Genomic DNA, 26,906 nt, shown 5'->3' on the forward strand with positions numbered 1-26,906 from the left:
TCATATGGCATAATCACGTTCACACACCAGTTCTTGTTAGATCACCAAAGTTAAGCAACATTGAGTTTGGTCACTACTAAAATGGATAACGATTTGGGAATTTCAGGTGCTATATGTGCTTTCTGCTTATCTCATTGTTTCCAGTTGTCCGGGATTTCTTCTTGCCACTGGATTCAAGCAGTGCCAATTTCAGAGAGATGTGGTTGGGGATTGCATAACTTTCATCTCACAATTACACGTATAGCTATCCTTAAAGTGGGTATCCATTGTCTCTTGAGACTGAACGGAGGCATCGAGTGGACTGACACACCTGGCTAGCATTCATTCAGAACATTATAAATTCTCTGGTGACGCTGGCCCAACAGCCTCAGGCCAACTGATGAAACAAGTAGAAGTAATTAGATTGGTCTCTCCTACCATAAACAACGCTTATCTAAATAAAACCTTTAAAAATCAATGTAATTGCATGAACAGATTTGTCTTTAATTAAACAGATTACAACCACAAGGGGATCATGGCCCGCACATGAAAAAGCAACAATAAAAAGAATGAAAATAAGTAACCGTGCATGTATGCAAAAGGACTTTTATTATTTGATTTGTTTCTTGTTCGCTCAGTGGCAAAACCCCACAAGTGCACAAGTACACGTTTGTTGTCCAATGCATAAAATGTTACAAAAAGCTTTGGTTTCAATTATTATTGTTTTTCACTTGACTATTGATAAGTTTTTCCAAATTACTGTTTGGCAAGGGTTACATAAGTACATGTCAGAATAGCCTGGTGTAAGACAAAAATAGACAACCTGCAACAGGTGTTGAATGACATCGCATAGAAATGATCATGTGTTAAGGAGACAGAGTTTCTAAGCAGTCGACCTCAAGAAGCGGGAGAAACATGTGTTCTGAAACTGTAGAGAGAAACTAAACTAATGGCACCTCGATGATGCCGTCTGTGTCTCTCAATCCCCAGGTAAAAAAAAAAAACAAATTAAGAAGTGATCATTGGCCTCTTCCCCACCCCCGTAAACAACCCTTTTCTAAATAAAACCTTTGAAAGTCAACAAGTCTCCTTGTTGTAGTAAATTGGAAAGAAGCCCTGATTATAGAATTCTGCAGGTGGGCAGTTCTAGGAAAAAAAAACTTTGTTCATGGAATTTGCATTTAGCATTAAGCATAGATAGAAAGTAATTGTAGCTAGACAAGTGTTTATTGCCAATGTTTTGCAAGGTGGAGGAAGGATCATAACCAAGAAAAAATTGTAAATTATATATATATATATATATATATATATATATATATATATATATATATATATATATATATATTGTTACAAATATGTGAAAAAAATATATAATTTGAGACAATAATTACTTTTAATATTATAAAAAAAAGTCGAGAGAGAAAATTCTGTTTTATCGCGCTTTATATTGTCGTCTGCTCTCAGTGAATTTGTAAACATCCGGAAAAAGAAAAAGAGAGGGAGAGAGAACATACGAAAATACAGCGAGGGGACGCCTATAAGCTGTAAAGAAAGAGAGAGGGGGAGAGAGAAGATATGAAACTAGAGAGAGGGAAAGCTGCAGGCATCCGCCTCGCGTATTATTGAGTGAGTGACGCGAGAAAGATGCAGGTACATACAGTGAGAGGGGGTGCCAAAGAGAGAGAGAAAGATATACCATTAGAGAGAGGGAAAGGAGCGGCGCAGGGTGGCAAGACAGTTACGATATAGCAGCCGAGGAGGAGAGTCAGGGAAGCGACATTGTTGGCGATGGTGACGGTGTTTGTGGTGCTGACGACGGCGAAGAAATGAACGATATATTTTGACGGCAGAGAAAGCGAAAAAAGGCGATAATGAGGAATGACGATGTATCCAATGGACGAAGGAATGAAATTGTTTCAAAAAAAAGGAATGCGACAGAAATATTTAAAACCTGGCGCTGAGTGAGTCGATTGTTTATTTTTCTCTCTATATATCTCTCTCTCATATATGAAAACAACTACAAAAACAAAAACACAAAAAGGATATCCTTCTATTTTGGAGTTAAAAGCAGACGACATGGTGTGAACTGTTTATTTCTTTTGCGTGGAAATTCTCTCTCGAATCTATTTCAAGTTTGTTTGTTCATCCAGTTACACATTCTCTTTTACTTTCGTTACAATATATTTTTATATATGTAAATAAAATTGTGTTAATTTTTCCATTGGCCTCGGTATTGTTACTTGGATGTGTTTTTCCTGTCTTGTGTTTATAAATGTCTTTCGAGAAAATGGATATATCCCTCCCGTATCTAAAAACCCGGGAAAACTAATTTCTTTTAAATAATTTTTTTATATCTTGTGTTACGACTTTTACCCCTAGACATTCCGGGTCGTAACAATATATACATATATATATATATATATATATATATATATATATATATATATATATATATATATATATATATATATATATATATATATGCATATATATACATATATATATATATATATATATATATATATATATATATATATATATATATATATATTTTAATAGAAAGGAAGGAAAAGCGTTTACTCACCAGAGGTTGAATTAACCGAGAGATTTGTGTTTCAAACTGTTATTGATGAAAAAAATTTTTTATATATATATATATCTTTTTTTTTAAGAAATATATATATATATATATATATATATATATATATATATATATATATATATATATATATATATATATATATATATATATAGTTCTGGTTAATGTCTTTGACAAAACCTGCGTTATTGTCCGGGCGAATTTCTATACCTGCTAATTTCCTCACGTGTTTAAGATGGCAACAATTATTTTTGTATGCGTGTTTGAAAGTTTTTCTTTTATGTTTTTTTTTTGTGTGTGTGTGCGCGTTTTTGTGTGTGTGTGCGTATCAAGACAACAAGTTTTGAATTTTGTAGAACTGCGTCTTACAATTAATTTGTTTTTTGTTTTTTTTTTTGTTGTATTTACATATTTTTTACAAGGTATCCGCCTTCGGACTTCTCAGGCCAAGTCCTATTTAAATCACGTAAATTATTCGGTAGGAATCACGTAATTTCTTTTCTTTTTTTTTTTTTTGATAGGGTGAGTCGTGTCATAAAACAGTAAAAATATATTTTATCGGCACTTCTTTAAGCGGATTTATATATATTTACTTGTTTTTTTATCTTTTTTTTGTGTTTGTCCTCGGACTTTGCTGTTATGTCGTCATCGCTTGTCCGTGTTCATATGGACGTTGGGCATTCACCAAATTATGGCGGTTACCATAATGTAATTCTTGTTGGGTAGGTCACCATTTCGGCGGGTCCCCTTTTTGGGGAGTCGTCGAAATTAATAAGACGGGAGTAGAAACCAACCTGGGAATAATAATAAAGAAACAAAGGAACTTCCAAACGAAACGGTTTTATATTCATTTCAGCGTACAAGTGGTATCGGGTTATAGAAAGTTTGTGATTTTCAATTATGTCCCCTGACTCTGGAACTACTCACGTCTCTGTCTTTTTGCTTCAACTTTTTTGTATCTCTCTTTTTGTCTTTCCCACCAGAACTGTTCTCCGTCCTGATTGGTTACAACCTCTGGTCACATTTTTGAGGAAAGGAGGGAGGAAGGAAGGAAGGGGGAAAGGGAAGAGTAGAAAGAAAGAGACATGTAATGGAGAAATAGTAGTCTTGGCTTCACTACAATATATATATATATATATATATATATATATATATATATATATATATATATATATATATACTGTGAAAGCAAAATCAAGACTTCAAAAAGGGTGTTGATGGCAACAAAAAAGTGGATTTCACTTTACGTTACAATGGTTTCCATGTCCAGTCGAACAATTTCAAACATTATATCGTTTGAAAGTTTTCCAAAACCAGCATTTCTTCAGACTTTATGAATAAACATACTTTTCACAATAGAGCATTTTTGAAGAGAAACAAAAAAAAAAGAAGAAAAATTCTCTTAACGGGAAAAGCATGTGAGAAACATTTACCTTTGCTGTAGTTATGGGAAAACCCATTTAAATATTAGTATATCGCTTAATTTTCGTATCCTTGTTTAAGAGCAGAGTCATGAGAAGTTTTCACAGAAAACCCTAAGCCATTTAAAAAAAAAAATTTTTTTATATATCCCATTCGTTGAGTTCCTAAATTAAATCTCACTGTTTCTTTATTTCCTAATGATTAATTTTTTATATAAAAAGAGATTTTTAATTTTTATTTCTATATTTATAGTATGGCCGTAACAACCTTGCAATAACGTTACGGTTAATTTTAGTTTCGTATTAGTGGCAAGTAATGTTTACAGATTATCGTTATTGTAATACTTAGATTTAGGACCATTTTAGGTTTACAGTTTAATTGAATATGAGAATAAATAAAAAGGCTGTATTATATATATAAATCCTTGTACAACATTTCGAGTGAGGTTTTCTAATCTATTTATTATTATTTAATGTTTTAAAATTTATTGTATTCTACTTGAATGTTTTCATATCGTTTCTAAAGACAATTATGGAGGGAGATAATCAAATTATGTTTGTTAATTGCTACTAGTTAATTCTGTTCGAAATTGGGTCGATTTTTATTTCTTATAACAGCTAAAGGAAGATAATTCAGGCCATTTGATGTTTTCGGTTCATTGATTACAAGAAGGCGTCTATGATTTAATAGTTAATTTAATCAGACAGATTCAGAACGTGCTACGATGGCTTATTTAACAAATTAAGGAAATAAATTATATTTTTAATCTAAAAAAATTGGTTTTTATCCATGGGTTTAACCCACGTTTGTTATTAATCACTTATGCTGCTCATGTCTTATAATTCATGTGTTGTATTCTTGGGCATCTAAATAAAATAGTATATATCCTCTAATTATTATTCTGACAGCAAAACCACCCAATAGCTGCAAGTGTGTTTCACTCCGATGAGAGGATGTCTACTCCTGCATTTATGGGTAAAAACATTTAGAACAGGGAGTAAAGTAAGAAAATAAGTAAATCAGCACGGATTTTACCAACTTAAGATGTCGGATGACAAAATCAATTCAACTAATTTTCAGCCTCCAAATTGCTAATTTAATAGTTTAATTGTTAAGTTGTTTTATTGATTTGAAGAGGGTATCACTTGTTTCACCGTCAATAATGCTACAACTGAATACAAAAATGCTCACCGTTATGGAGAAAAATTCCATTTTTAGATGAGCTTTATACTTTATTTATATTTCTTATCCGGTTTAGAATAACAGAAACTATATTCGCATGTTAGATTTGGATCCTTCATTTAGATTATAACAATTTTAGCTATTTAACTCTACGTTAAAATTTAATCCCAGCATCCGATGATCCTTATTGTGCATATATATATATATATATAAAGCTAGTTGCTTCTTTCCCGGGAATTTAAACGTCATTCTTCATTTTTATTTCTACATTTTTTTATTCAAAGCTTCTTTAGACTATATATATATATATATATATATATATATATATATATATATAGAGAGAGAGAGAGAGAGAGAGAGAGAGACAGACAGACAGACAGACAGACAGACAGACAGACAGACAGACAGAGACAGAGAGACAGAGACAGAGAGAGAGCGACAAATATTACATAGTTGGTATACTGAACATGCTAATGTTTCAGAACGATTGGTTTATTAAAAAAAACAAAGGCTCTTCGTCAGGCAACAGAAATAAAGTTTATCCGCTATTCATCATAGCTGGTTCTTAAATGAAAAAAGAGGAAAATGTTTTTATTTAAAAAATAAAATATTAAATCGCTAACTAGAAGTGGGAGGGGTGAAATTGAAGTGACATTTTAGACTCAGAAAGAAGGAAAGAAGGAAAAAGGGGGTGACAATTAAAAAGAAGGAGAAGGAAGTGACAGTCAAAATGAAAAGGAGAAGGGAGAAAGGAAAAAAAAGAAAAAAGAAAAAAGAAGGAAGAAGGATGTAAAGACAGGAGGAAGATATAAAAGGAGTCAGTGTATTTACTATAATGGATGGGGAGGGGTGGAGACAATATGTCAAGTAAAGATGCGTTTAACCTGACACATCAACGAAGGAAAGCGAATTAAAATGGGTGGGTGGAAAAAGTGACAGGTTAGTAAAAAAGATTGTTGTAGTTAAGCTTCCACATCGATATTTATACATGTCTAGAACCTAGCAGGACAAATACACATATATACGCACATATGCATGTAAAAACCAAGATGGATTTATATAAAAGTACACGAAATTTATAGCAATTTAAAAAAAGTAAAAAAGAAAAACAAAAAAACTCACTTTTCATAAAACAAAAAATTTTTAAAACCTCACTTTTCATAAAAAAAAAAATAGTTAAAAGAAAGAAAGAAAAACTCACTTTTCATAAAAAAAAAAAACAACAGTAACCAAAAAAAACCCTAAACTCATTTTTCATCCGTAATTTTTATTGAGAAAAAAATAAATATTTCTAAATGCGGGTCATGTCATTTTTATTTTCTATTGTTTCTTGTTATTTTCTTTGGTACTTATGCACTTTTGTTACCATGCGGAAATAATAATGCTATTATTTAGAAAGCTATTCTTAACATGGGGAGAGAAGGATGTTTTCTATTTTTCTAACTATTCTCTACTTTCACTGAGCAGTTTAATATAAAACTTGAATTTAACTTAAAATACTATCCTTAAAAAATAGTGTGGTAACAAAAGTGTATAAGCACTCTTTCTTTTGTTTTCCCACTTGTTTTGTGTTGACAAAATGGAAGATCGATTTATCAGAATATTGTAACTAAAAAGCGAGCACCTTTTTCAAATGTTTAAATATTGACTTTTGTGCAGTCACTCATACTCACACACACACACACACACACACACACACACACACACACACACACGCACGCACGCACGCATGCAAATAAACAAACCTTTATTCATTTCAATTTCCCGGCGCATTTTGCACAAAAATAAGTTCTCCCAAGCAACGGCACAATTTCAAATACGCTCACACACAAATACGCTCACAACAACAAAAGTAAAATGAACATATTTCTGGCGGACGTAGTTGGCGACAGTATCACATGACACAAGCGACCAGTAAGAAAATTCAGAAGATTGCCTTTTTAACGCTTGTGGGAACATGATGAGAATCAGCACCGAACCGGGTGTTAAGGCATCCACCATGAAAGACAAAATGAAAAATCGTCTTTTGCACATGGCTCCACACATCGCTTCCGCTTGGGAAGAAAAAAATAAGATAACCACAAAATAATTATCGACCAATGGCAGAGCTCCGCGCCTAAAATAAACACCTCAAATATCACAGTCGCTGGGAGCCGGTTTGCCACTATAAAATGAGGGGACCAAAAAGAGAAAAGAAGGAGATTCTCCCCGCTGCGTCAGTGAACGCACGGACAGATTCTCTCACCCGACCTAAAGAGATGAAGAAGAAAAAGAAATAACGCACCAGTGAACTGAAGCCGACTACGCTCTCATGTTATGGGCCAAACGCCTTCAATTCTAAACAATGCCTAATTCACACAAACCAAAGAAGGGAGGAGGAGAAAGAAGACGAAGATGCCGGACTGCTAGCGCTGATGAAAGAAGTCATTCGCTTTCCAGTTACAAGCCAGGACATGCATCACCGACAGCAGGATGACTGGCCTACCCTAACCCTCTCCATCGTCCAAAAGATAAGTTAGATTTTACGAACATTCATTCCTTGTCAATTCATACATACCTACAAACATTTTACGAACATTCATCTCCTTTGTTAAATCACATTCCATCCTGCGAACGCTTTGCCCCTCCTAATACAAATTGTTGGTAGTGAATAAAGTCGGTTCTCAACCTTCAACATTCGTCTGTCTTTAATTATGTCGAGTCAGAATCTACACACTTCCAACGTTATTCATTTCATAGATTCTTTGTTGTGGCCTCTATGGCATCCTTTCCCACCCCTAATCCCCTTTTTATAAAACCTTGAGGCCATACGCTTTTCCAAAAACCAAAATATCAGCAGTAGCAATCTTGTTTTTGGAGCCGACCCAAAATGTATAAAAACGCATCAAACAGTCTTCTAGGGTCATGCATTCATTCAGTCAATTCAGTCTTCTTCCTTTCTTCTCGCTTCAACGACACGCGAGAATATGCCTCTCGTCTTCAAAACATCGTCGCTGCCAAAGCCGTCAACACCATGATTACACACGGACACTCAGAAATCACTGAGGCACACACGCATCCATTCCACAGATTTTCTAATTAATAACAACAAATTACTTTCCTCATGAATTACTTTCCTCATGGGATTTTTAAGTAAGGCGAGTTTCGCCAGATAGAACATAAACAATAAAGTAATCTCATTATTTTCACACAGGACTTTAATCTTCTAAACTCCTTGATTCCACGAAGGACTTTCATCTAACATTTTAATTATAATGACTTCGAAAGAACTTTCACCAATTGGACCTTTGTTTATCCACCTTGTTGTTTTTGCTAAAAAATAAATGCGGTACATTTTAAATCAGAAGGAGGTGTCATTTTGTTTCATTCTTTTTTTTATTATTTTGTTTGGGGCAAAGAGATCTAATTTCACTTAAATCTCTGCACAGTGCACCTGTGCACTTTCTTTTTTTAAGAATCTGGTACATTAGTGCCAATCGATAATAATTCACTGAAAAAAATTGCAAAAAAAAAAAAACGGACAGTAAAAAAAAATATGGAGGATGGGTGATTCTGATTCTCGTTCACGTCCGCCTTTTACTTTACTAATTATCTTTGAAATAGACCCAGAAAACTAATATTTATCTTTCAAAGGATGGGTTTGTATTACTGTACACATAGATTCGAAAAAGTTGTCAAAAAAACAAATATATAACAAATAAATGTTATCAAAGGCAAGATAAGTTACTTTTCTACCTAACTGGATATATTTTTCGTGTTTTTATTCAATGTAACATGTTTATTCAGCTCGAAAAACATACAGTGTTTACCGATGTATTGGAAAATTCAAAATGGCGGCCGACACTTTCTTTAACACGGTAAGTTCAGGAAAAGATGTTATAAATAATACTAGACAAAATACTGGTAGAAGTTCGCTCATTATATGTTACCCTGACATAAGTTGACATATATTCGGTGTTTTTTTTAATAGTATTTTATCTAGTTTATTATTTATAACACCTTTTCCCAAACTTACCATGTTAAAGAGAGTGTTGGGCGCCATTTTGAATTTTCCAATACATCGGTAAACACAGCATGTTTTTCGAGCTGAATAAACATGTTACACTGAATAAAAACAAAAAAAAAAATATATCCAGTTTGGTAGAAAAGTAACTTATCTTGCCTTTGATAACATTTATTTGTTACGTATTTGTTTTTTGACAACTTTTTCGAATCTATGTGTACAGTAATACAAACCCCATTTTTCATTACAACTCTTCTTTTTTTCTTTTTTTTTTACATTTACAAATATGTTTTTTCTTTTTAGAAATTAAATTTAGGTTTTAATCTTTCAAATACAATCAAAAAGTAGTCAGAAACCTACAAAAAAAATTATGATAAACCGGCTTTCAAAACTATTTCCCCCGATTTTTTTCCGCCATTATTGCTCGTACCTAAAATAAATGCACGCAATTTTTTTTTTTTTTTTTTTTAGTATTTAAAAATATAGCTTTAGTAACGGTGTTTTTTGTTTACACAAAATAATAGGTTTCCAGTAAGATTTTCAAAAATAATAATGGGTTACTTATAATCCGTGATCATTGATTAATGAATACTGAAATTTTAGTACTTGTTTAGTTTGTGCCAGTTGGCACAGTTTAATATTCAAATTTAAAATCGTTAAATACAATTTAGGCGCGCAGTGCAATTGATTGTTTCGGCACGTTAAAAAAATGAAAAATGACACCCACGCAAATTCCGGCGTGACCTTTATATACCAAAGGTGCGGACCTAGTTGAAAGCACCCCATGTGATGTCTTCCATCCAATGGAATTCCTCCTAGGACACATTTTAAAACTGATTTTCTAGAGCTCGTTTGGAGCCGATCAAATCGAATATAAACATGCACAAACACAAAATCTATCTCTTTAGTCTCTTAGCCTTTCGAGCATTCTTTCGTCTCTTTAAACTCTTCCGACTCATTCAACGCTTTCTCATATGGACTTACCACGCGTGCAAACATCAATTATTTCATTTCCACTGCTCCGCGCATTAATACTCTCTTTTAACAGATGAACATTAATATTGTCCATGTTACATATTTGAACATTCAAAGAACACAAAAAAAGAGACTCTCCATCTTTCATATGAACTCAAAAAAAAGAACTCTGAAATATTGAGAACTATGTTTTAACTTGTTATTATTTGTTATTTCTATTCCGGAAATAAACCTCCGTTTGTGTTGCACATAAGATTTCTTATTTTTATTTTTATTATTTGTGGAGGAAGTCAGTTCCCAAAAAAAGGCCAGGCGACCCCCACAAGTTGGTGACCCGACGCAGAAATCATATGCACAACGGAATCTTATAAGCTATTAAACAACCATGACTCAGCGGCAAAAGCGACAATTTTTTTTCGACCACAATTTCAACTCCGCGTCATCGGAAAAAGTCAGTTGACAGTTTAAAGGCTTTGAAATCACTTTCGAGCGAAGAAAACAAACATGGAACCTTCCTGTGTTGAAAAACCTCTGGCAACGTTAACGGTAAATATACCAGCATTTAATCCTACCAACATAAAGACCTGGTTTATCCAAATCCAGGCCCTTTTTGACGCACCAAATACTGTTACTTGGTGGAAAAACTCCCGGCAGACGTCGTCGAAGAGGTGGCGGATTTATTGGAGAATGTGCCAGAAGACAACCCATATAACGAACTTAAGGAGGCCATCTTATGACGGACAGACTTTTCAAACGAAACAAGGTTACGCAATCTTTTCACCCAAGTAGAATTGGGAGATCGCACTCCATCGCAACTTTTGCGATACATGCGTACATTGCTAGGGGACAACAAAATGTCCGAAAATATAATGAGAAGTCTGTGGCTGGATAAACTTCCAGACACAACAGTAAAAATCCTAGCACCCACAACGGAAGAGACAAATATTGAAAAACTCGCCGATATGGCAGATCGAATCCATGAAAATCTGAGTCACCGCAAAGTAAACTCAGCACAAGCACAGCAGAAACAGACGTGCGACGACGATATATCGGGACTAAAAATGATGGTCGAAAATCTCACTCGACAAGTGCAGGAATTAATGCAAATAAACCATCGTTACTCATTTAATAAACGATCGGACTACCGAAAACGAAGTCTTAGTAGAGGTCGAAGCAACACACGGGGACGAGTGAACGAAATCTGTTTTTACTACAAAAAATTCGGCACACAAGCTCGGCGTTGCACTTATCCTTGTTCTTTTAAAAACAAGAATCAGGGAAACGATTATTCCGGCCAGTAGAGACGACGACTGTCGCTGGATTTTCCACTAAAGGTCGTTTATTTTTTATTCGTGATAATAATCATGGATATAACTTCTTAATAGACACTGGAGCTGAAATCAGCGTGATACCACCTCTACGTAAACAAAAAGCTATTCCACAGCCTTACCACCTCCAAGCAGCTAATGGCACACAAATACCGACATACGGTGAAAAATATTTAGACGTCAATCTCGGCCTGCGCCGCACATTTCCGTGGATTTTTACCATAGCCAACGTGACGACACCAATATTAGGAGCAGATTTCCTAGCATGGTTTAATCTATCGGTAGACATGACTAGTCGCACACTGACTGATAACCAAACAAAAATCGTAATTAAAGGTATCACCACAAGATACCAGTCTACTGGGATTAGTTCTGCCTTACCTGAAGAGACGTACATTCGTCGGCTGTTTCAAAAATACCCACAACTTACTCAGCCATTCAAAGTCACGGATAATATTAAACATAATGCAAAGCATTATATTAAAACGAATAGACAACCAGTCTATGCCACCCCCAGACGTCTGAAGCCGGATAAGTACAAGATCGCAAAAGACGAATTTCAACGCATGTTGCAACAAGGAATTATCCGACCTTCCAAAAGTGCATGGTCATCTCCTCTACACATGGTACAGAAAGCAGACGCGACAACATGGCGTCCATGCGGCGATTTCAGGAGATTAAATGCACAAACTGTACCGGATAGATACCCTATCCCACACATTCACGATTTTGCAATCGGACTGCAAAATGCCACGGTATTTTCCAAACTGGATTTAGTAAAAGCGTATTACCAAATACTGGTGGCGGATGAAGATATCCACAAAACAGCACTGACCACACCATTTGGACTTTACGAATTCGTCAGAATGCCATTCGGACTTAGGAACGCTTGTCAAACCTTCCAAAGGTTAATAGACGAGGTTTTTAGGGACCTTCCATTCGTATTCGCTTACGTGGACGATGTCCTAATTGCTAGTAGAAACCTCGACGAACATAAACAACACTTGGAACAAGTTTTTCAAAAACTGTCCCATTACGGTTTAAAAATAAACTTGGACAAATGTATTTTCAGTCAGCAAAAAGTAAACTTCCTTGGACATTCAATTAATAAGGATGGTATATCACCATTACCCGAAAAAGTAAGCGCCACTACGGATTTTCCACAACCTACGTCTGTTAGACAAGTTCGTCGCTTCATAGGTATAATTAATTATTACAGACGATTTTTACCCAACTGTTCCACAATCCTTGCACCGTTAACGTCATTATTGAAGAACAAAACGAAAAACCAACAATTAAAACTGGAAGAATCAGCTTTAAAAGCTTTCCATCAAGCTAAAACTGCCTTAGTCAATTTCACAAAATTGAATTATATTAAGGACAGCGAAGAATCGAAGCTTACACTTACAACAGACGCGTCAGACATAGCTGTAGGAGCAGTTATATATCAACTGACAGGGGATACAATGACCCCTATATCGTTTTTCTCAGCCAAACTGAGCAAGACACAGACAAAGTACAGTACCTTTTCAAGGGAGCTATTAGCAATTTATTTGCCAATTAAACATTTTAGACATCTGTTAGAAGGAAGAAACTTCTGTATTTACACTGACCATAAACCGTTAACATATGCACTGCATACGCATGTAAATAAATATGGTCCAAGAGAAATCAGACACCTTGATTATATTGCCCAATATTCCACAGACATCAGATACGTCAAGGGGCAAGAAAACATCGTGGCGGACGCATTATCACGAGCTGCAATAACTTCACTAAATTCCAGTTCGTTAACTATGAAATTAATTGCACAAGAACAAAAGACGGACAAGACCCTCACTGACATACAACAGAAAACGTCTTTGCAATTGAAGGAAATGCCCGTACCTTTTAGTGTAACAACACTTTATTGTGATACAGCAAAAGAACAACTGCGTCCATACATACCGCCAAGCATCAGACGACATGTTTTTCTACATTTTCACAATATGTCGCATCCAGGCAAACGAGCCACCGTAAAAATAATAACAGACCGCTTTGTTTGGCCGAATATGAATGCAGATATTCGAAATTGGACCAAGACGTGTGTATCCTGTCAGAAAAATAAAATACACAGGCACACGAAGTCACCGCTGGGCACTTTCAGTGCGCCTGATGCCAGGTTCACCAATATCCATGTTGACTTGGTGGGGCCATTACCGCCCTCAAAAGGACACACCCACATTCTCACCATAGTCGACAAGTTCAGCAGATGGCCAACAGCCATACCCGTGAAAGACACATCGGCAGCGACAGTAGCTGGAACAATACTAAAAGACTGGATAGCAATTTTTGGAGTACCGTCAATACTCACAACGGACAGAGGTTCGCAATTTCAATCGAAACTCTTCGCAGAGTTCAACCAATTGTTGGGAACAACCCACATAAAGACTACTGCTTATCACCCTTGCTCAAACGGCCTCGTCGAACGCTTTCACAGACAGCTAAAAACTTCTTTGGCTACGAGTCTTAACAACGCGGACTGGTCAGATAATTTACCATTAATCCTATTAATGATCCGAAACACAATAAAAGAAGACTTACAAAGCACACCAGCGGAGCTAGTTTTTGGATCCGTAGTCACACTACCTGGACAGTATTTTAATGCATACGCAGATATTTCACCCACGGAATTAAAGAACAAAATGTCTTCTCTCAAATTTACCCCCACCAGGAGGGCTAACAAACAAACATATATACCGAACGACCTTCACACATGCAAATTTGTGTTTATCAGGAATGATACGATCAAAAAGCCATTTTGTCCAAATTACACTGGACCATACCAAGTTTTGGACAGAAGTGAAAAATATTTTACTGTCCAACGGAAAGACAGGAAAGACAACATCGCGATCGACCGAATTAAACTAGCATACATTGAGGAATACCCTCAGACAATTTCCCCACCAGAACAAATTCCCTTAGAACATGGGAGTCCAGCAGAAAATGACGAGGACACCAAACCCACGACAAAAACGGGTAGGAAAGTCCACTGGCCGAAACATTTCAAGGAATACATTACATATTGAAAAAAACTTTTTTTTTTTCCAATCTGGGGGGAGTACTTGTGCCAGTTGGCACAGTTTAATATTCAAATTTAAAATCGTTAAATACAATTTAGGCGCGCAGTGCAATTGATTGTTTCGGCACGTTAAAAAAATGAAAAATGACACCCACGCAAATTCCGGCATGACCTTTATATACCAAAGGTGCGGACCTAGTTGAAAGCACCCCATGTGATGTCTTCCATCCAATGGAATTCCTCCTAGGACACATTTTAAAACTGATTTTCTAGAGCTCGTTTGGAGCCGATCAAATCGAATATAAACATGCACAAACACAAAATCTATCTCTTTAGTCTCTTAGCCTTTCGAGCATTCTTTCGTCTCTTTAAACTCTTCCGACTCATTCAACGCTTTCTCATATGGACTTACCACGCGTGCAAACATCAATTATTTCATTTCCACTGCTCCGCGCATTAATACTCTCTTTTAACAGATGAACATTAATATTGTCTCTGTTACATATTTGAACATTCAAAGAACACAAAAAAAGAGACTCTCCATCTTTCATATGAACTCAAAAAAAAGAACTCTGAAATATTGAGAACTATGTTTTAACTTGTTATTATTTGTTATTTCTATTCCGGAAATAAACCTCCGTTTGTGTTGCACATAAGATTTCTTATTTTTATTTTTATTATTTGTGGAGGAAGTCAGTTCCCAAAAAAAGGCCAGGCGACCCCCACAAGTTTAATCAAGACATGAAAAAAATGAAAATATTGAAAAAAATATATTGTGCATACTCGTTAGGCAATAAAGTTTTCATAAAAAAAAAACACTTAATTTGATCAAATAGTTTTTTTTTGTTGTTTTTTTTTACAGAAGAAAATCGAATGTTAATGAGATCGATCGTGTTGCTGCCATCTTGCCTATTTCGCTGACAAGAGGGGGGCGCCACAGGAGATAACTTCAATCACCTCTTAAAGTTTGTCTAAATTTGACGAGATTATTTTGAAACAAAGGCAGGAAAAATACCCAAATAATTATTTTAGTTTTTTTTTTCACTTATTTTACAAAGTTTTTCTGTCCTTTTTTTAATCCTTTTTTCATTTTGTCCTTTGTTAATCACTAGGTACTTCCATAGCTTTGTGTAAAACGTCAGCGTTGTACACATTAAAAGCAACGTCATCATTTCGTGTGTTTACTATTTTCTTTGTCAATTTCTATGGATGGGCATTGGCACGATAATGGTCAATGGAAGTCACATTTTTTTTGCTATCAGGTTTTCATATTTACATTTATATTATACTAGCAGTTCAACCCGGCTTTACTCGGACCCTATGTACTGTTCATAATTTTATGTGCATATATATATATATATATATATATATATGTATATATTAACAAGTTTAACTCATGCATTTATATTTGCCCTCTATAGGCCCCACAACAGCGGAGTTACTATCTTTAAGAGCATATCTGAGAAAATAGACCACAGACTGTCTTCACATCCCTCGGCTAACATCCACATCTGTGGTGACTTCAACGTCCATAACGTGGAATGGCTGACCCATTCAAATAAGACAGATGATGAGGGAAGGTTTTGTCATGATTTTGTCATTGCTTATGACCTCACTCAGATTGTTCGTGAACCCACCCGTGTGCCCGATACACCCGGTCAATATGCAAGCCTCCTAGACCTTTTTCTCTCAACTTCCCCTGAGCTATGTTCATGTTCCGTTCATTCTCCTCTAGGATCCTCCGACCATTCCGTCGTATCAGTTAAGATAAAAACGAAATGTAAGAAGCCCCCAGACGTACCCCTCCACCGTACTGTATACCGATACTCTATGGCTGACTGGGATAGCTTCCATGCATTCATATCTGATTTACCTCTGCACTCCATGTTTAAAAAGGAAGTGTCCTCTATAGTATCAGATCTGACCGAATGGTTAATTGTAGGCATAGACCAATTCATACCATCTAAAAAATTCCAACAAAAACCTAACAGCCAGCCATGGTTCTCCCCAGAATGTACTGCTGCTATCGCGCACAGAAATCACTTTTTCCATAGCTACCAACGTAATAGATGCACTGAGACTAAAGCTGCTTTCAGGACTGCCAGCAACCACTGTAAAAGAGTAATAAAAAATGCAAGAGAGCTATATGCCCAGTCTGTTAAATCCAAGGTAGCTGATCAGCGGCTTGGTTCCCACTAGTTTTGGCAAATAACAAATAGGATCCTGAACAGAAGTGTGCGTTCTATCCCAACCATTATCAATGGACCAGAGGTCATCTCGTCAGCGTCAGACAAGGCCAAACTATTTGCAAAGAACTTTGCAGCTAATTCTACCCTATGCGACGAAGGCCACCAACTCCCCATATTTCCTCCTATAACACAGAACAAGCTAGGTAACATACAAATATCCGTGCATGAGGTCGCCAAGCTAATAAAAAACCTAGATTCCAGTAAAGCAACTGGCCCTGATGGCATCCCAATTATAGTGTTAAAAAAGCTTCAACCAGAACTTGCTCCCATACTTACGAAACTATTTAAGTGCTGCCTTAAGGAGAAGTGCTTTCCGACCCCCTGGAAGACCTCATCAGTTTGCCCTGTATTTAAGAATTCAGGTGATAAGTCATCTCCCTCTCAGTACAGACCAATAAGTCTCCTGTGTGTTATGAGTAAGTTGCTGGAATCAATATTAAATAGAGAAATAGTCAACCACCTCAGCAGGAATAACCTTCTTAGTGACACACAATATGGTTTCCGCTCTGCAAGATCTACCGCAGATGTGCTGACGGTTATATCCCACAGGATTAGTGAATCTCTTGACAAAGGCTTCCTTTCTAGGGCAATTGCTCTTGACATATCAAAGGCCTTCGACAAGGTATGGCATAAGGGTTTACTTCACAAGATTTCCAGCTACGGTATAACTGGAAATGTTTTCTCAATCATTAAATCATTTCTCTCCGATAGGCTCATAAGAGTAGTGGTAGATCGACAAAAATCGGAGGCCTGCAATATAAATGCTGGAGTCCCTCAGGGGTCAATCCTGGACGCAACTCTTTTCCTGATCTACATCAATGACCTCCCTAAACGCATACTTAAATCATTCGTTGACATCTATGCTGATGACACGACCATCTACGGCAACACATCAAAGGCTGTAAATGACAAAGTTCTCTCTGATTCTCTCTCCTCTGATCTCGAGCGCGTGGTTCAGTGGGGGAAGATGTGGCTAGTTACCTTTAATGCATCCAAAACCAAACTCCTATCCTTACATCATCAACGCTCTGATCCCCAGCTGGCATCAATTGTGATGGATGGCTCTCGTCTGAGTGAGGCCCTGTGTTTTGACAAGCTTCTGGGTTTGACCTTTACTCCTGATCTGAAATGGAACACGTACATCAAGTCTCTTGCCAAGGTTGCTGGAAAGATGGTGGGATCCTTCTACCGCTCCAGAAGATATCTCACTACTGATGCAATTCTCTATCTATATAAAAGCCAAGTACGTCCAAGGATGGAATACTGTTGCCATATCTGGACAGGAGCTACCAAAAACAGCCTATCATGCCTTGACAGAGTACAAAATAGACTTCGTGGTTTAGTGGGGGATGCCCTTTTCTCTACCCTGCAACCCCTCTCCCACAGAAGAGACGTTGCGAGCCTATCCTTGTTTTATCGTTATTCTCATGGCAGGTGCTCGTCTGAACTCCAATCCCTGGTCCCCCCTCGCCAATCTTTCACGAAAAACACCCGTCTAGCTGAATCCACTGTGAAAAATTTCCCCCACTCTATATCTGTGCCTAAATCAAAACGCGGATTCCATGAACAAAGCTTCTTTCTTAGAACTGCATGCCTGTGGAACTCTGTTCCGTCTGCCTGCTTCCCTCCGGACTACAACTTGGATGTCTTCAAGTCTAATGTTAACAAATTCCTAATGAACCGCCCCCTTAAGTAAACACTTCATCAAATCTCCACACTAACGTAATGTACTTGCAATAACCCTTATCCCTGAGTGGCTTCCGGCCTTGACAAGTGGTGATCACTGTGTAAAAAAAAAAAAAAAAAATGTCCAGGTAACCTACATCTAAAATTTCAAGTGTTTAGACCCAAAATTGACGGAGGAGTTTGATAAAGTCTTCAAAAGGTCAACTCTTTCAACTGTGACCTCTTGGCAGCCAAATTTTCGGCCAAAAACCGATGAAAAAGCTTGCTGCATGTCTGAATACACTTTATGTAAAATTTCAAATGTTTAGACCAAAAATTGTCTGAGTAATTCGGTAGAGACCGCAGAGGTCAAATTTTTTTAAAACTTTGACCTCTTAACATTTATTGTTTTGGGCTCAAATCAAATTAAAAATGTTGATCCATGGCCAAGTAACCTACATCTAAAATTTCAAGTGTTTAGACTCAAAATTGGCGGAGGAGTTTGGCAGAGTTTTCAAAGGTCAAATCGTTGAACCTTGACCTCTTGACAGCCAAATTTCTGGCAGAAAACTGATTAAAAAGATTTTCCCAAATCTCAATACCCCTTTATGTTAAATCTTGAATCTGTAAACTGAAAATTGACAAAGTAATTTGGTAGGGAAATGTACACCATTACAAATGCGAACAAAAAAATATTTTTAAAAATTCACGTAAAACAAAATGTAACAATGTCCCCTGGGTTTGATATATCTTGCCAAACAAGACGGAATGGGGAGACTGTTTCAAAACCCGGAAAATGTAAAATAGACAAACGAACAACGTATGATAACAACAAAAACACGAACACAAGTGGTGAAATTTAAATCAATTTTCTTACAAAAATAGACTATGGTAGGAGGAGGGGGATGAGATTAAATAAAGAAAAACAAATTATGAAGATGTGGAAGAGTTATCTTACACTAAGGTCTAAAAATGCTGATGAAAAATATATCAATAGATAACAATAAAAACAAAATGGCAAAATAAAGGGATCACCGATTCATCGCTCGAGAGAGATATATAGAGAGGGGACTTACAGTTTTTACTTTCTTTTTTTCGTTTTATTTTCGTTTCGGGTGATTGGTTCAGAAAAAAATGTCTTCAATATCTGTCTCTATGCTGATTCACAGCTCAAATGTTGATTTATAAGGTTCACCGTGTTCTCTCATATTCTCACTGTCAAAATTATCTGCTTCGACGGTATCGATTCGCCTTCATTTCTCTTTCGTCGTCGAATGGGATTTTTTCACATCTGCTCGGCACGGCAGCTTTGCCGAGAGTCCACAAGAATGTCCCTTTTCCGTCTCTCTCTCTCTCTCTCTCTCTCTCTCTCTTCTCCGTACTTTGCCTGCCCCTCTCCTTCTTTCTTTGTTCACTTATCACTTGGTACCTGGAACTAAAAGGGGTCAGAAAGTGTGTTGACTGGATTACCTCGTCAACTCGCTGACTCATCCTCAAGTTGTGGAGGTGGTGTTAGTATCTGTTGAACGTTTTCTTCCACTCTCTCCTCCTCTCTCTTTCTCTTCTTGTAGATCCAATGAGAATTTTAAAAGAAAACAAAAAAAAAAACGATACACTCTTTGTCGGCCTAAAATTAAAATTTTCGTCTTAAAACACATAATCTAATTTAAGGATCATGTGACAACACACACACACAATTTCACTTTTATAGATATATGGATTGATTAAGAAAAACTAATAATTGAATATTTATGTATTTATTAATCCGTCTGTCTTATATTTTTCCCTATATAATAAATAAATGTATTCTATCATCTGCAAAATGAATCTTATTTTTAGTAGTTTTTCTATTTTAACAATTGCATTGAACCTGCATTATAAATGAACAAGAAAAAATAGGTTATCAATTAATCAGCTCGTTTGCTTATATTTAAATAGATTTTTTTAACGAACTACACAGACGAGAGTTAATAAAATGAAATTAATTTTAACGTGAATAAAATAAAATATGCATGAAGTGCTTTTGAAAGCCAAATTGCAATGCAATTTTACGAAAATGAACAAATATTTTACTTGTTTGAAATTTATAATTTAAATATATTTCGGAGTCAAATTCCATCCTCAGTGTGTGGTTTCTTTCTTTTTTCTTCTTCTTTCTTGCCAGGTTGTAAACTTTAAGAAAGAAAAGTCACTAATAAAGATACACGCATTGCCTCTCAGCGGTTGTATTTTGAAATGTCAGGAATGGTGCGTTGGCTACATCAGATTAACACCAGGGGTGTGAGTGCCATTATAGAAGCGTTGATTTAATTTGAATAAAATACATATCAAGTGTGCTTGAAACGCAATTTTACGAAAATAAGCAAACATTTTATTTGTTTTCTTCCTCCAATTTTACAACATGGCAAGAAAGAAGAAGAAAAAAAGAAACAAACAAAATACTGAGGATGGAGTTTGACTTCGAAATATATATAAATTATAAATTTCAAGCAAGTAAAATATTTGTTTATTTTTGTAAAATTGCATTGTAATTTGGCTTTCAAGCGCACTTGATGCGTATCTTATTTTATTCAAATTAAACCAACGCTTCTATAACGGACGTTTACACCTCTGACGTTAATCTCACGTTGCCAACACACTATTCCTGACAGAACACACCATTGACGTTAATTTTAACGTCTTCTGTTGACACTTATGTATACAAAGATATTAATCACTTGATCGATCTCATTATTAAAATTTGATTTTCCTCGGGGGGTGGGGGGAAGAAACTACTTGATCAAATTAAGTGATCTTTTTTTTATGAAAACTATTCCATAACAAGTATGTACAAAATATTTTTTCTTTTTTTAATATTTTCATTTTTTAATGTCTTGATTAAACTAAACAAGTACCGAAAATTGCATTAAAATTGGTTGAGATTTACTAGATTGTGGTGAATTTTTAAGTAAAGGAAGGGATCAAAATGTTGGTACATGCTGGGCATCGGCCATTCATTTTGCACGTACCTACAATGAGTCATGCCGAGTTTGAGAATAAAAGTAAGTAAACGGCTATTTTTTTATTTATTATATTGAAATGAAATAAACAATAACTCGTGGAACTTTTTTTCAGCAGGGATGCAAAATCGTTGCCACCGTCTACTTCCTAAAGTGTCAAGGAGCAATGGCTTGAATGCATAAATGAATATGCGTCATTGCCAACAACAAAAACAATAATTATCGCCTGTTTAACAATTTTTCATCACATTATGTTCAGGCCATTAAACTGCGGTTTTACCTCTTTATTTCTTTTTCTTTCCCCTTTCTTCTTTTATAATAAGACTGCTTCTTTTCTTCCTTTTCAAAATTAAGAAAAGCAAATAAGGAGAAAAGAATCGCGATGGGAAGGCTTCCTTTCCTGCCTTTCTTTCCAAATAGAGCAAGCATTAAGCAAGCGCAAGTAAGGAAAGTCGCTCTTGATGGCAGCATCGCGGTTATCTTTCCTTTCTTTTTCTTCTTATTTTTTTCCAAACTAAGCAAGCAGACAGCAGCCGCTATTTTAGCAAGCAAAATTTCATGCACACCAAGCGTTTGTTGTCGCTATGGTGGCCAGACAGGCTCGCCGAGACATATTAGCGACATCAATGCGTTGGATAAAGGTCATTTACTTATGGACAGGAAGAAAAACACGCTCCATCCGTCGCCGTGTTAAAAGTTCGTTTACGGGTTCAAATTTTATCAGGTGCCAGGTGAAAGGAATATCTCGGTTCTTTTCTAGAATAGTGACGCTGCCGAGAAAAATACTGCTTATCGCCAAGTTTCGGCGCACAAATGAACCATAATTCCTCACTTTTTAACATATCTAATAATAATAATAACTTGCTTGTTATCTTATTTATCTGCGTGTATAAATGATGACGTCACAAAATTATGCTCTCACTGAAAGATGACGTCATCCATTCAAACAGATGAGGGATAACCGGCACGGCCACCGAGAGTAAGAAGAAGGTCTTCTTACCCTCGGTAGCCACTTAACCGGGCACTTTACCCACGCCCACCGAGATATGGCCGTGCTTTACCACGGTGAGATGTGACACTAGGGTCGGAAAGTGGAATTAAAAAGCCAGTGCTTCTGAAGAGGAGCATTCTGGCCTGCAAAAAAAAAAAAAAAATGTCTGGGCAGCTCCATCTGCCTACATTTCTCTGCAGGGGTGCCTCAGGCGATTAGCAATAAATTTCAAAGAGAAAAAGCAAAGCCTGGGAAGGTGGACCTCCTAGAACTGCAGAGGACCAGCAGCATACCACAGTCAACAGAGAAAAAAAATATTAGAAGAATGGCTTTGACTCTGTTGGGTTTCTGGATCTGATGCTGATGACATTATCCGTCAATTAAGAAAGAGAAAGTGGGGAGGAATCCTTTGCTGGTTACGTGCTGTATAGTTAACAAGAAGAAGAAAAAAAAACTGAAATAAAAAAAAAACAAATAGACAACATATGACTGTTACCAAACGCAAGATAATTTATTTTTCTGCTTACCTGTATAATTTTCACATGTGTTCACTGGTTGTAAGATTTATTATCTATGCATTTGTTCTTATCATTTTTACTTAGCCAAGCCAGCGTGGTTTCTAACATGGCCACCAATTTTGATGAGACTTGGTCACGATTTTAGGCTTAAACAATAATGGAAAAAAAAAAAAAAAAAAAAAAAAAAGCTTATCCTACTCCAATTGGCAACCACCCTTAAATTTAGGCTTACAGTTTTACTGACCGCTCCCTCGCATTTTTTAACTGTCTTTTAAAGCAACCGTTCCCTTAAAATTGGATCTTTCCGTGGCTACCGATCGTCACAATCTTTCACCCTTCTGGGCCGATAACAACCAAGGCAGGGAATCTGGGAAATAGTGATGTCTAACTCCGTACTAACATCTGTTGAGATGAAGTTAAACCTGTCCAAGATGATGCGTAAGAGGTAAGAAAGAGTGGGATAAATCTCAGTGACTGCCATCAAGGAGTTTTGGCATTAGGTTCAGTCGTTGTCCTGCTGGATTAAGAGGAGAGGGTAAAAAAGAGGGTAGAGCATATTGTGCTAAGGATTTTATAGGCTGGCTCACGTGACCCCTAGTGGAGTAGCGATAGGGATACCAGTTAGCCAATCCATGGGGCCCTAAAGGGACAAGTCAACAGTCAATTAGTAAGCGTGAAATAAACAAATCCTATTAATACTGCCATCGCCATATCGAATCTATTGTAACAATCATTGCAAATATATTTAGTGAGATCCCTATTTACTTGCCTCCCGATGAGGGCAGAGTTAGACACGATGGAGGTTTTAATGTGGGAAAAATTCAGCTCCCCCCCCCCCCCCGCAAAAAAAAACAACCATTCTGGATTGGAACAAAAATTAAAATTACCTCACCTGAAGGGATTTCTTACCCACTAAGGACAGAAAATATGAAGTGTAGTATCAGAATAAAAAATTTTTATATTCATATTTACACCAAACAAGTCACCTTGCTACTGAGACAAAAGGGGCTACTGTGAATTAGGGACCACGCCTACATGGACACTTTAAGTGGTGGGTTGAGCAGCGAGATGTCTTTTTGCATTACATTTAAATTTCTGCATGTTAGTGCAGTCAGGGAAGCAAAGAGTAAGGAAGTGAATTTTTTTTTTTTTTTTTACATGCGGGTCACCACTTATCAAGGCCCGGAGGCCACTCATGGATAAGAGTTATTGCATGTACAGTAATCAATGAGATAGTATTGTAGTAATCATTAGTATTGGAGATTTGATAGAGTGTCTTACTTAAGGGGACGGTTTTTCAGGAATTTGTTTATGTTGGATTTGAAGACATCCAAGTTGTAGTCAGATGGGAAACAGGCAAACGGAAGAGAGTTCCACAATCGTGCACTTCTGAGAAAGAATCTCTGCTCATGGAATCTTCGTTTGGATTTAGGCACAGATAAAGAGTGGGGAAAATTATTGGCAGTAGTTTCAGAATTCCAAAGTTTGGTAGTTTCAGAGTAAAAGGTTCTTTGGCATCAGTAAACCTCTACAGTGAAAGCGTGGAATTTTGCTGCTTGTCATGTTAATTGGAGGTGTTTATGTCAAAGGTGCACCAGTGCTATGAGTTTGTCGGAACACATTCCATTAATGTACTTGTACAACAAAAACAGGTATGCAATATTACGGCAAATGGGACACTTTGATTTATATATTTTATTTTGCAAAACAAGTTTGACAAAACAAATTAGGTACAAGGCCAATCAAAAAAGTGGGGAGGGGGGGTCTACAGTCATCTGTATCACTGTACCTTTGATTTGTCTATGCTAATCATAGTTAGAGTTCTCACTCACCGTAATATCACAAATACACCAGCGGTCATCCTACTTAAGATTCCCAAATCAAATCATATCTTTAATATAAAGCTGAACGTCTGTGTGTGTATGTGTGTATGTGTGTGTGTGTGTGTGTGTGTGTGTGTTCACGAATAGGCTCCTATATGGTTGACTATTTTAAAAAACTGATTACATATAATGATAGATGTATCGAGGAATGGGTATGTTTGATCTGGCAGAACGGTGGTTCATAAAAATTGTGGGGTCTGCGTTCGTGCCTGGCCCCCAAAGTATGTAAATAAAAAATGAAAAAAAAACGTTTACAAGGGTTTTTGATATAGATGTACATAAGAATACTTTGATAAGTATGTTTCAACTTAAATAGGGATGGTATAATAAAATTGTGGGGTCTGCGTTCGCGCCTGTACTCCATGGCAATATGGCACAAACTTTAACAAAGACTTTTCATATCTATTTGCGTAAGTATACTTTTATAATTGTGTTTCAGTTTGAAGAAATATGATATAATAAAATTATTGGGTGTTTGTTCGCACCTGACCTCCATAGAATGTAAATATGTCACAAAGTTTAACAAGGTTTTTAAAACGGGTGAGGGTCCACAATAACACCTTAACTTTAATCTTAATTCACGTTAGCTTTTATTTATTTTTTGAGTTGAATCATATTGTGTCGAATAAATTCACTTCATAAATTCACGTTCTTATTAAAGTGAAAGCCAAAAAAAAAGTCAGAACTTTAGCCAATTCTCAACACAAATTTTGCATAACTCTGTTTTTTTCCTTCTCCACTTGCAGGTGGCACTCTTTCAAAAATAGATAAATAGATAAATAATAAAAAATAAGAACGTTACTTGTTATCATGTCAAAAGAAGGAAAAAATCCTGCTCACGTGAGTGCGTGTCTTTTTAAAAACATTTACATAACCTTTTTATTTTTATTTATATATCTGTTTAAGCTTTTTTTTTTTTGTCAGTGTACTAGAAGGAATTCAGTTGATTACAACCCTTTCTGCGTGTTCTTTACATTACAATAGTACAACCCTGAATCTAACGGCACAATACTACGCCATTCAATACTGTAAAACTGAAACGAAGCTGTTCTGCTTGAAAAGGGCGCCATTTTATTCTTATTCATATTTATATCGATTCTTTGCTTTAAAAAACTAAAGTAATTACGTGTTTACTTTTTTAATATCCCATTTTGCTGTTTTGGATTATTTTACTAAAGTAAGTAAAGCTCCATTATTTTTCAAAACTATTTTTGTTTCTTTGTTTTTCGATATTTTGTCGATATTATTTAGTAAGAGTGTTTAGCAGAAAAGCCAACAAACGACTACCCGAAAAAATAAATATACAAGAAATAAATGTTACCATAGTCAATAAAAGTTCAGTTCATGTATTTTTTGTTTTGAAATAGTTTTTAATGCTCTTTACTTGAAATAATTTCAGCAAACCAAAATTAAAACGAAATTTGAGGCGATAACTACTTAAATGAATTTTTATATAAATTACACATGCCATAATCGAATATTCCTCAAGCACAAAATAACGGAAAACATTAAAATATGTTTATAAATATTCCTTATGTTGACAGAACTCTCTTAAATTGTTAACACAGAATGCTCAGGTGCCCCTCCTTCAAATTGAAAATGGGGCTCTCCATTTCAATGTCGCTGTCATTTTGATTTTTTTAAACCGGTTCGTGAATTAAAAAAAAAATTTTTTTTACAAACTACTTAAAAATACAAACCAATGAACTTTTCTATCAGAAAAGTAAATTTTATTTACTATGGTAACATTTATTTCTTGTATATTTATATTATTATATATATAACATTTTCTCTTTGTAAGGAAACATCATGTTGTTGATAACTCTTGGCTACGAATGGAAACAAAGTTGATATAAAAAATATATTTTCGCAAAAATTATCTTTACTTTCATCATATTTTGCTTAGGGTAAAAATTTTTAGTATCAAAACCTATCTCTTTACAATCCCCTCCTTTTCATAACCTATCATACTTTCATCAATCACAGTCCATTTTCTGTAGGCTGTTTTTGAAACCAGTCAACGACGGGTACTTCTGCTAATATATATATATA

Source organism: Euprymna scolopes, chromosome 23, assembly GCF_053919585.1.
Source record: "Euprymna scolopes isolate OS-2025 chromosome 23, ASM5391958v1, whole genome shotgun sequence".
Taxonomy (NCBI): domain Eukaryota; kingdom Metazoa; phylum Mollusca; class Cephalopoda; order Sepiida; family Sepiolidae; genus Euprymna; species Euprymna scolopes.